This window comes from Triticum dicoccoides, chromosome 1A (assembly GCF_002162155.2).
Source record: "Triticum dicoccoides isolate Atlit2015 ecotype Zavitan chromosome 1A, WEW_v2.0, whole genome shotgun sequence".
Classification (NCBI taxonomy): domain Eukaryota; kingdom Viridiplantae; phylum Streptophyta; class Magnoliopsida; order Poales; family Poaceae; genus Triticum; species Triticum dicoccoides.
In genome coordinates this window covers 488,926,331-488,938,956 of record NC_041380.1, presented here as the reverse complement: position 1 = coordinate 488,938,956, position 12,626 = coordinate 488,926,331, and positions in this window count along the sequence as shown.

Genomic DNA, 12,626 nt, shown 5'->3' with positions numbered 1-12,626 from the left:
TCCTTGTGGACCTACGAATTTCCGTAGGAGCTTGATCAGAAGTATCTTGATCATCATCATTAACTTCCTCTCTAGTTGGTGCAGGCACCTCAGGAACATTTTCTTGAGTTGCGCCCTTTTCCGGTTCAAGAGGTAATACTTCATCAAGTTCTACTTTCCTCCCACTTACTTCTTTCGAGAGAAACTCTTTCTCTAGAAAGGATCCATTCTTGGCAACAAAGATCTTGCCTTCGGATCTGAGGTAGAAGGTATACCCAATCGTTTCTTTAGGGTATCCTATGAAGTAGCATTTTTCCGACTTGGGTTCGAGCTTTTCAGGTTGAAGTTTCTTGACATAAGCATCGCATCCCCAAACTTTTAGAAACGACAGTTTAGGTTTCTTCCCAAACCATAACTCATACGGTGTCATCTCAACAGATTTTGACGGAGCCCTATTTAAAATGAATGCGGCAGTCTCTAAAGCATAGCCCCAAAAAGATAGCGGTAAATCGGTAAGAGACATCATAGATCGCACCATATCTAATAGAGTGCGATTACGACGTTCGGACACACCATTGCGCTGAGGTGTTCCAGGCGGCGTGAGTTGTGAAACTATTCCACATTTTCTTAAGTGTGTGCCAAATTCGTGACTCAAGTATTCTCCTCCACGATCTGATCGTAGGAACTTGATTTTCCTGTCACGTTGATTTTCAACCTCACTCTAAAATTCCTTGAACTTTTCAAAGGTCTCAGACTTGTGTTTCATCAAATAGATATACCCATATCTACTCAAGTCATCAGTGAGGGTGAGAACATAACGATAGCCACCGCGAGCCTCAACACTCATTGGACCGCACACATCAGTATGTATGATTTCCAATAAGTTGGTTGCTCGCTCCATTGTTCCTGAGAACAGAGTCTTGGTCATTTTACCCATGAGGCATGGTTCGCACGTGTCAAATGATTCGTAATCAAGAGACTCTAAAAGTCCATCTGCATGGAGCTTCTTCATGCGTTTGACACCTATGTGACCAAGGCGGCAGTGCCACAAGTATGTGGGACTATCATTATCAACCTTACATCTTTTGGTACTCACACTATGAATATGTGTAGCATTACGCTCGAGATTCATTAAGAATAAACCATTCACCATCGGAGCATGACCATAAAACATATCTCTCATATAAATAGAACAACCATTATTCTCGGATTTAAATGAGTAGCCATCTCGTATTAAACGAGATCCTGATACAATGTTCATGCTCAAACTTGGCACTAAATAACAATTATTGAGGTTCAAAACTAATCCCGTAGGTAAATGTAGAGGTAGCGTGCCGACGCCGATCACATCGACCTTGGAACCATTCCCGACGCGCATCGTCACCTCGTCCTTTCCCAGTCTCTGCTTATTCCGAAGCTCCTGCTTTGAGTTACAAATGTGAGCAACTGCACCGGTATCAAATACCCAGGAGCTACTACGAATACTGGTAAGGTACACATCAATTACATGTATATCACATATACCTTTCATTTTGCCGGCCTTCTTGTCCGCTAAGTATTTGGGGCAGTTCCGCTTCCAGTGACCACTTTCCTTGCAATAAAAGCACTCAGTCTCGGGCTTGGGTCCATTCTTTGGCTTCTTCCCGGCATCTTGCTTGCCGGGCGCGGCAACTCCCTTGCTGTCCTTCTTGAAGTTCTTTTTACCCTTGCCCTTCTTGAACTTAGTGGTTTTATTGACCATCAACACTTGATGTTCCTTCTTGACTTCTACCTCTGCTGATTTCAGCATAGCAAATACTTCAGGAATGGTCTTTTCCATCCCCTGCATATTGAAGTTCATCACAAAGCTCTTGTAGCTCAGTGGAAGCGACTGAAGGATTCTATCAATGACCGCGTCATCCGGGAGATTAACTCCCAGCTAAGTCAAGCAGTTATGCAACCCAGACATAGTGAGTATGTGCTCACTGACAGAACTGTTTTCCTCCATCTTACAGCTGAAGAACTTGTCGGAGACTTGATATCTCTCGACCCGGGCATGAGCTTGGAAAACCATTTTCAGCTCTTTGAACATCTCATATGCTCCGTGTCTCTCAAAACGTTTTTGGAGCCCCGGCTCTAAGCTGTAAAGCATGCCGCACTGAACGAGGGAGTAGTCATTGGTACGTGCCTGCCAAGCATTCATAACGTCTTGTTCTGCAGGGAGAACAGGTGCGTCACCCAGTGGTGCTTGTAGGACATAATCTTTCTTGGCAGCTACGAGGATGATCCTCAGGTTCCGGACCCAGTCCGTGTAGTTGCTGCCATCGTCTTTCAGCTTGGTTTTCTCTAGGAACGCGTTGAAGTTGAGGAGTACGTTGGCCATTTGATCTACAAGACATATTGTAAATATTTTAGACTAAGTTCATGATAATTAAGTTCATCTAATCAAATTATTCAATGAACTCCCACTTAGATAGACATCCCTCCTGTCATCTAAGTATAACATGATCCGAGTTAACTAGGCCGTGTCCGATCATCCCGTGAGACGGACTAGTCAACATCGGTGAACATCTTCATGTTGATTGTATCTTCTATATGACTCATGCTCGACCTTTCGGTTTTCTGTGTTCCGAGGCCATGTCTGTACATGCTAGGCTCGTCAAGTCAACCTAAGTGTTTGCATGTGTAAATCTGTCTTACACCCGTTGTATGTGAACGTTAGAATCTATCACACCCGATCATCACGTGGTGCTTCGAAACAACGAACTGTCGCAACGGTGCACAGTTAGGGGGAACACTTTCTTGAAATTATTATGAGGGATCATCTTATTTACTACCGTCGTTCTAAGTAAACAAGATGCAAAAACATGATAAACATCACATGCAATCAAATAATAAAAGTGACATGATATGGCCAATATCACATAGCTCCTTTGATCTCCATCTTGGGGCTCCATGATCATCTTGTCACCGGCATGACACCATGATCTCCATCATCATGATCTCCATCATCGTGTCTCCATGAAGTTGCTCGCCAACTATTACTTCTACTACTATGGCTAACGCGTTTAGGAATAAAGTAAAGTAATTTACATGGCGTTTCTCAATGACACGCAGGTCATACAAAAAATAAAGAAAACTCCTATGACTCCTGCCGGTTGTCATACTCATCGACATGCAAGTCGTGATTCCTATTACAATAGCATGAACATCTCATACATCACATATATATCATTCATCATTCATCACAACTTTGGCCATATCACATCACAAAACACTTGCTGCAAAAACAAGTTAGACGTCCTCTAATTGTTGTTGCAAGTTTTACGTGGCTGCAATAGGGTTCTAGCAAGAACGTTTTCTTACCTACATGAAAGCCACAACGTGATTTGTCAACTTCTATTTACCCTTCATAAGGACCCTTTTCATCGAATCCGCTCCAACTAAAGTAGGAGAGACAGACACCCGCCAGCCACCTTATGCAACTAGTGCATGTTAATCGGTGGAACCGGTCTCACGTAAGCGTACGTGTAAGGTTGGTCCGGGCCGCTTCATCCCACAATACCGTTGAAGCAAGATAAGACTAGTAGCGGCAAGAAAGTTGACAACATCTACGCCCACAACAAATTGTGTTCTACTCGGGCAAGAAGAACTACGCATAGACCTAGCTCATGATGCCACTGTTGGGGAATGTTGTAGAAAACAAAAAATTTCCTACGGTTTCACCAAGATCCATCTATGAGTTCACCTAGCAATGAGTGATTGGATTGCATATACATACCTTTGTAGATCACGCGCGGAAGCGTTCAAAGAACGGGGATGAGGAAGTCGTACTCGACGTGATCCAAATCACCGGAGATCCTAGCGCCAAACGGATGACACCTCCGCGTTCAACACACGTACGGTCAGCGTAACGTCTCCTTCTTCTTGATCCAGCAAGAGGGAAGAAGAGGTTGAGGAAGATGGCTCCAGCAGCAGCACGATGGCGTGGTGGTGGTGGAGCTGCAGTACTCCGTCAGGGCTTCGCCAAGCTCTATGGAGGAGGAGTGGGTGTTGGAGAGGGAGAGGGAGAGGGAGGCACCAAAGGCGTGCGGTGAGAGGCCCTCCCTCCCCCCCACTATATATAGGGGGCCTAAGGGGGGGCGCCGGCCCTAGGAGATGCAATCTCCTAGGGGGGCGGCCAAGGGGTGGGGGGCTTGCCCCCCAAGCAAGGGGGCGCCCCCCTTAGGGTTTCCCCCATCCTAGGCGCATGGGCCCTAGGGGAAGTGGCGCCCCAGCCCACTTTGGGCTGGATCCCTTCCCACTTCAGCCCATGGGGCCCTCCGGGATAGGTGGCCCCACCCGGTGGACCCTCGGGACCCTTCCGATGGTCCCGGTACAATACCGGTGACCCCGAAACTTGTCCCGATGGCCGAAATAGCACTTTCTATATATAATTCTTTACCTCCGGACCATTCCGGAACTCCTCGTGACGTCTGGGATCTCATCCGGGACTCTGAACAACATTCGGGTTACTGCATATACATATCCCTACAACCCTAGCATCACCGAACCTTAAGTGTGTAGACCCTACGGGTTCGGGAGACATGTAGACATGACTGAGATTGCTCTCTGGTCAATAACCAACAGCGGGATCTGGATACCCATGTTGGCTCCCAGATGCTCCTCGATGATCTCATCGGATGAACCACGATGTCGAGGATTCAAGCAACCCCGTATACAATTCCCTTTGTCAATCGGTATGCTACTTGCCCGAGATTCGATCGTCGGTATCCCAATACCTCGTTCAATCTCGTTACCGGCAAGTCACTTTACTCGTACCGTAATGCATGATCCCATGACCAGACACTTGGTCACTTTGAGCTCATAATGATGATGCATTACCGAGTGGGCCCAGTGATACCTCTCCGTCATACGGAGTGACAAATCCCAGTCTTGATCTGTATCAACCCAACAGACACTTTCGGAGATACCCGTAGTATACCTTTATGCTCACCCAGTTATGTTGTGACGTTTGGTACACCCAAAGCACTCCTACGGTATCCGGGAGTTACACGATCTCATGGTCTAAGGAAAGGATACTTGACATTGGAAAACTCTAGCAAACGAACTATACGATCTTGTGCTATGTTTAGGATTGGGTCTTGTCCATCACATCACTCTCCTAATGATGTGATCTCGTTATCAATGACATCCAATGTCCATAGTCAGGAAACCATGACTATCTGTTGATCAACGAGCTAGTCAACTAGAGGCTTACTAGGGACATGTTGGTGTCTGTTATTCACACATGTATTACGATTTCCAGATAACACAATTATAGCCTGAATAAAAGACAATTATCATGAACAAGGAAATATAATAATAATCCTTTTATTATTGCCTCTAGGGCATATTTCCAACACCTGGGGGTTATCTTATGGATGAAGAAACTGCTGGAGAATTTCTTGCCTGCAATGATAGAAGTGATCTTAAGAAACTATTAGCTAAGCTTAAACAAAAAACTTTGAATGCGAGAATGAAATATGATCCTGCTTAAGCTACTTCACCTATCTTTGTTACTAATAAGGATTATGAATTCTTTGTCGACCCTGAGATAATTACTTTAGTTGAATCTGATCCTTTCTATGGCTATGAATCTGAAACTGTTGTGGCACATCTTACTAAATTAAATGATATAGCTACCATGTTCACTAATGATGAGAAAACTTGCTATTATTATATCCTTAAGTTATTTCCATTCTCATTAAAGGGTGATGCTAAGATATGGTTTAATTCTCTTGATCCTGGTTGTGTGCGTAGTCCCCAGGATGTGATTTATTACTTCTCTCCTAAATATTTCCCCGCTCATAATAAACAAGCTGCTTTAAGGGAAATATATAATTTTGTGAAAATTGAAGAAGAGAGTCTCCCACAAGCTTGGGGGAGGCTTCTCCAATTACTTAATGCTTTGCCTGATCATCCTCTCAAGAAAAATGAAATACTTGATATCTTTTATAATGGACTAACCGACGCTTCCAGAGGTTATCTGGATAGTTGTGTTGGTTGTGTTTTCAGGGAAAGAACTGTTGATGAAGCTGAAATTCTATTGAATAATATGTTGACTAATGAAAATAATTGGAAACTTCCTGATCCAATCCGTGATCCAATTCCTGAACCAACTCCTGAGCCAACTCCGAAGAAAAGGGGTATTCTATTTCTCAGTCCTGGAGATATGCAAGAGGCAAAGAAATCTATGAAAGAAAAAGGTATTAAAGCTGAAGATGTTAAGAATTTACCTCCTATTGAAGAAATACATGGTCTTAATTTACCGCCTATTGAAGAAACACACGGTCTTGATAACCCGACACAGGTAGTAAAGGTGAATTCTCTCTATAGATATGATAAAGCAGAAATCCCTCCTACTAAGTTTGCTAGCCAATGCTTAGATGAGTTTGATAACTTTATGGTTAAGCAAGAAGATTTTAATGCTTATGTTGGTAGACAATTGAAACATAATGCTTATATGATTGAACACTTGAGTGGTTATATGGCTAATGTTAAAGGTGAACTAAAACTTATTAGTAAACATGCTTCTATGGTTACCACTCAAGTAGAACAAGTACTTAAAGCTCATAATGATTTGCTCAATGAATTAAATAGAAAGAAAAATGATAATGCTATTAGAGTTATGACTAGAGGTGGTAAAATGACTCAGGATCCTTTGTATCCCGAGGGCCATCCTAAGAGAATTGAGCAAGATTCTTAGAGAAATAATATTGATGCACCTAGTCCTTCTAAGAGGAAGAAAAAGAAAAATGATAGGACTTTGCATACTTCTAGTGAACCTGTTGATGACACACCTGAGAATCCCAATGATATTTCTATTTCTGATGCTGAAACACAATCTGGTAATGAGCATGAACCTAATAATGATGTTCATGTTGATGCTCAACCTAGCAATGACAATGGTGTAGTGACTGAACCTGTTGTTGATCTTGATAACTCACAATCAAAGAATCAACGTTATGATAAGAGAGACTTTGTTGCTAGGAAGCACGATAAAGAAAGAGAACCATGGGTTCAGAAACCCATGCCTTTTCCTCCTATACCATCCAAGAAAAAGGATGGTGAGGATTTTGAGCGCTTTGCTGAAATGATTAGACCTATCTTTTTGCGTATGCGTTTGACTGATATGCTCAAAATGAATCCTTATGCTAAGTACATGAAAGATATTGTTACTAATAAAAGAAAGATACCGGAAGCTGAAATTTCCACCATGCTTGCTAATTATACTTTTAAGGGTGGAATACCCAAGAAACTAGGAGATCCCGGAGTACCAACTATACCATGCTCCATTAAAAGAAACTATGTTAAAACTGCTTTATGTGATCTTGGAGCCGGTGTTAGTGTTATGCCTCTCTCTTTATATCGTAGACTTGATTTGAATAAGTTGACACCTACTGAAATATCTTTGCAAATGGCTGAGAAATCAACTGCTATACCTGTCGGTATTTGTGAGGATGTGCCCGTTGTGGTTGCAAACGTTACTATTTTAACGGACTTTGTTATTCTTAATATTCACGAGGACGATAGTATGTCTATTATTCTTGGAAGACCCTTTTTGAATACTGAAGGGGCTGTTATTGATTGCACCAAAGGCAATGTCACTTTTCATGTTAATGGTAATGAGCATACGGTACACTTTCCAAGGAAACAACCTCAAGTCCACAGTATCAATTCTATTGGAAAAATTTCAACTATTACTATTGGAGGTTTTGAATTTCCTCTTCCTGCTGTCAAGAAGAAATATGATATTCTTATTATTGGGGACGTGCATATCACCGTTGAGGTAACCTAGTGTTATTCAAAAATTCTCCGGTTCCATGTTATTTGGAATGAGTTTGTTAACAAGACCTGATCAACCTTGTTAGTGGATTCCTTTTGATGAGCATGAGATGGATGAATTTAGAAAACACAACTCTATGTACCCTCTTTTTACTTTCTATTGTTTATATTAAATAAAGAAAAAAATAGTAATTTATGTCTGTTTTCTGAATTATCCATGCAATAAAAATACCTTGAAAATAAAAGTTCTCCAAATACCCTGAAAATTAAATATGATTTTTTCTGGAATATTTGAGAATATCTGCACTGAAAACACAGCAGGGGGAGCAAGCACCTGGCCACGAGGGTGGAGGGCGCCCACTGCCTCGTGGGCCCATGGTGGCTCCCCTCCACTTATTACAGCTACCACACACTCCTTCTTTCTCCCACAAACACTACTAACCAGCTCAAACCCGAGTCCAAGCTCATCTTGCTGCCATTTTCGATCTCCTTGCTCAAAGCACCTCTCACAAAACTGCTTTGGGGGATTGTTCCTTGGTATGTGACTCCTCCAATGGTCCAATTAGTTTTTGGTATAGTGCTTTATTCATTGCATATTTTTGCTGCTTAGGTGACCCTGTTATTGAGCTTGCATGTCAAATTTAAATGGTCAAAAGTAGTTTTGATGCATGATATAGTCTCTAGGCACTTGTGGGAGTAGTTGCTATCAATTTTATTGAGTTTGGTTCACCTTTATTTTGAAGTTATTAAAAATTTCAGAAATTTTTCAGAGGAAGAAATATGTTTAGGAAAATGTACCAAGGTGGTCCTTCAAGGAAGCAAGGACCCAGGCTCGCAATACGTGATGTCGATGATGAACCACCGAGGGAAGCTCAGGTGCGGGCTTGTGAATGGCTGTCAGAGGACTTTATGGATCGAGCAGGAATCAAGGAAGGATTTAACGCATATGTGCATAATGCCGATCTTGAGAGCTTCGAGGCAGATAAGTGCCACCAATACCACTATCTTACTAATTCCTTTGTGAGAAGGTTTGAATTTTCATCATCACATAATTCTCAAATTGTCCTATTTGATCTTTATGAAAATTCTTATACTATGGACTTAGAGGATTTTAATACTGCTTGCAAACTTCCACAATGGGGCAGCACTAGTGAGCCTCGCAAATCCGAGATTAGAGATTTTCTTGCTAGTATAACTGTGGGGGAATCTAGAGATATAAAAGAAGCTACCATAGGGAGCATTCATTTTCCTGCTATACATTATTTTGCTCTCTTCATACGTAGGTGCATAAATGGTAAGGATGAAGGATGTCACATGTGTGTCCCTGACCTCAGTGTTCTCAGGAGTGCTGTATTAGGAGATAAACATGATAATTTGGGAGCCGTTGTTGCACGTAGGTTGCATAATAATAGAATTAATAGAGATTTCTTTGGTGGAATTTATGTAACCCGTCTAGCTAATTTTCTTGATATGCCCATACGTGGGCATGATATTGAGTTGCCTCCTATTTAGTTTGATTATGAGGCTATGGTTCGTCATTAGTTTTTTGAGAGGAACGATCAGTTTCTCCAGTACCAACTAATCTTTGACAGATGACGCATCTATCACGTCGCTCTCCCTGCTCCTACTTTCTTTGACTTTTAGGCAAAAGTGAGATATGTCATAACCAGGGAAGAGGCGAACGAGTATGAGAGAAGGACTGAGACAGCTCGCCTCCACGCTGCAGCACAGGATGCAATAGCCTCTGCATCTTAGTACGACCCCAACTACAACTTTCGATATCCGCCAGGCCGGCCGTGGCCATAGACCAACTTAGGCCAAAAGCCTAAGCTTGGGGGAGTACGTATTTCTCACCGACATTACATTTATGTTCACACACTCATCGCTAGTTGTCCGTGCTCATACTTTTTCATTGTATTATCCATGCTAGTTTATTTCCCTTCTTATGCTTTCTTCTTGTGTATTTGATAAACCTTAAGAAAAAATAGTTGTAGCTTTTAGTTAGTTTACTTTTCATGCTGTAGTAGTAGTAATTAAAAAGAAACCCCAAAAAGATTTCTCGTTCTTCTTTTGCTTGTTGGGAGCTTTCCCGTGTAAATAGTTTTATTTCTTTTTTTGTTCTTTGGGGGTCGAGAGGAGAAGACCATAATGAAAATGTTGAATTTCTCTTATATGCATTATTGTTGATCTAACAAAGATCCCATATTACCTTGTCTTCTCTCTTGAATTGAATGCTTGCAGATTCCAACTTAGTCCAATGCACATGCACTATTATTATTATCCACATTATTCAGTCATGCAAGTGAAAGGCAATAATGACGATATATGATGAACTTATTGAGATGAGAAAAGCTGGTATGAACTCGACTTCTCTTGTTTTTGTAAATATGATTAGTTCATCGTTCTTGATTCAGCCTATTATGAATAAACATGTTTGCAATGACAATTAGATATTATAGTTGCTTATGCCATGCTTAATTAGATAGGAGCTTATAATGGTTTACCTTGCATTCCAACATGCTATTAAAATGGTTGTGATGTGGTATGATAGGGTGGTATCCTCTTTTGAATGATTCGAGTGGCTTGACTTGGCACATGTTCACGCATGTAGTTGAAACAAAATCAACATAGCCTCTACGATATTTATGTTCATGGTGCATTATATCCTACTCAAGCTTGCATTCGGTGTTGATTAATTTTAATGCATGTTCATGATTGTTGTCGCTCTCTAGCTGGTCGCTTCCCAGTCTTTTTCTAGCCTTCACTTGTACTAAGCAGGAATACTGTTGTCGATGTTCTGGGAACGGGGGTCCCCAGACTTGCCTGCGTGTGGCCTGCGGCGTGGCTCAAGCGGGGGCCCAACGCGGCCCATCTTCATCAGCTCAAGCTCAAAGATCCTCGCGAGGGGCCAAGCCTCACGGGGCGGACGACAGGAAGCTTCCTCGGAGGCAGCCTCATCAGGAAGGCTCGCGAGGAGGCGGAGAGATCAAGGCAGGGGTACCTCGTAGGAACCCGTGACGCAAGCCATGACGATCGAGACCAGGCGGGCGTCGACCTGCGCAGTGTCCTTGTTTCCCCTTTGGTGCAAAGGGGGCAAGCACAGGCCAAGGCATCAGGCAAAGGTTACCATTCCGGTGCAACGAGACCAAGACCAGCCGAACGGCAGGACGGAGGTCACCGTGGAGCCCAAGACGGCGCCATCACCACTTCTTTTGGCAGCCGAAGACCACCTTTGGTCAGGATAACTTGTACTAGATGTTCCCCTTCGAAATGGCCAATTGTTGGCGCCCTTCCCGCTCATTATTTGGGGAGAGGCCCAGGGCCTCTATAAATAGAGCTAGCCACCACAGAGTAGAGGGAGACCCCAGAGAGGTCTAGTAGAACCCCAGTAGAGAGAGAGAGAGGCGACTGAACTCACCCTAGCAGTTCATCGCACCATCTCAAGAACACCTCTCGCGAGGCTATTCTTCCCTTGTACTGTCCATCATCAGCCCCAGAGGCAATCCACCACACCACACACTGGAGTAGGGTATTACACCACAACGGTGGCCCGAACCAGTATAAACATCGTGTCTCTTGTGTTGTTCATCATTTTCATCTTAGTTCGCACGAGAGGATCGGACGTAGATCGGTAGGGGAGAGAACTCCATGCGCACCCCAGTGTTCGAACCTCAAGGGTCTGCCGGAACCCGAAACCCAACATTTGGCGCGCCAGGTAGGGGTGCGCCGGAGTCCTCCTTCCTCCACGTCGCGTTCCGCCGCTTCTCCACCCAGATGTCAAGCAACCCGGCTGCCAACGCCAACCGCTGGGCGGCGTGGCCCGCCCACGCCGTGTCGCCGTCTCAGGGCGACCTCAACCTTGCGCCTCAGGCAGCTCGCGCTCCGCAGGGCGCTGCGGGGCGCGGGCGACGTAGCCAGATGTCGCCTGCCCTCATGCCACGGCAGGTGCGGGCCGCAGCAAGGGCCTCGAACCACGTCGTTGCCACGACGCCATACACCCGATGGGAGCAGGCGAACTCCAGGGCCGCGCTCACAGTGGCCCGAGAGCTACTACGGTGCCGCTTGCTGGAAGGCGGCCGCGACGTGTTGTTGGAGCGAGTGGCTGAGCTCCTGGACGCCGCCGCCTCAGGAGCACCCCCTTCTGCATCCAGCTGCCACCCCAGATCCAGGGCAGGTCGCACGACGACATTATGCGCGTCCACGCGATTTCAGGCGGGCCCCAGGGCCGGTCCAGCGCCAACACCTTCGCCGGCACCGGGCGGCAGATCGCGCCGGCCCTTCCCCAGGCCAACGAAGGGATGCGCGCCGCGGCCTTTGGCCTCGGCGGACCACCGTGTCATCACATACAAGGCGACGCCCCAAGCCAGACCGCGTGGCATGCGGGGCGCTACAGCGAGGTCCACGAGGTGGTCGCCCCGGAGGCCTACGTACCCCGCATGGTGGATCAAGGGCGCGAGCTGGAAGAAGGTCACGACTCATTCCTCGGGCCCGGCTGGGACGAGGAGGCGCCGGAAGCCGAGCTCTTTCAGGAACCCCAAGAGAGCATCCACAATCGCGCCGACAGCGGAAACTATCGGGTACCACTCATCCCTCAGGAGCAAGCTTACGCTAACCATGGGTCGCAGGAGGTACAGGTCGCCGCAGCGGATGGCTGCCCAACGCTGCAGCCTCTTATCCCTCGGGAGGAGGGTGCAGGGGACTGCAGGAAAGGGGCCGAGATCCGAGCTCCCCCTCGCGGCGGTCGGGTCAAGATGTTCTCCAGAGGTAGGCCCTCTGCCGGGGAGGTTCCCCATGGCCTGCCCCCGGCGGAGGACCCGTGGTCGTCGGGGGAACCGCTGGAG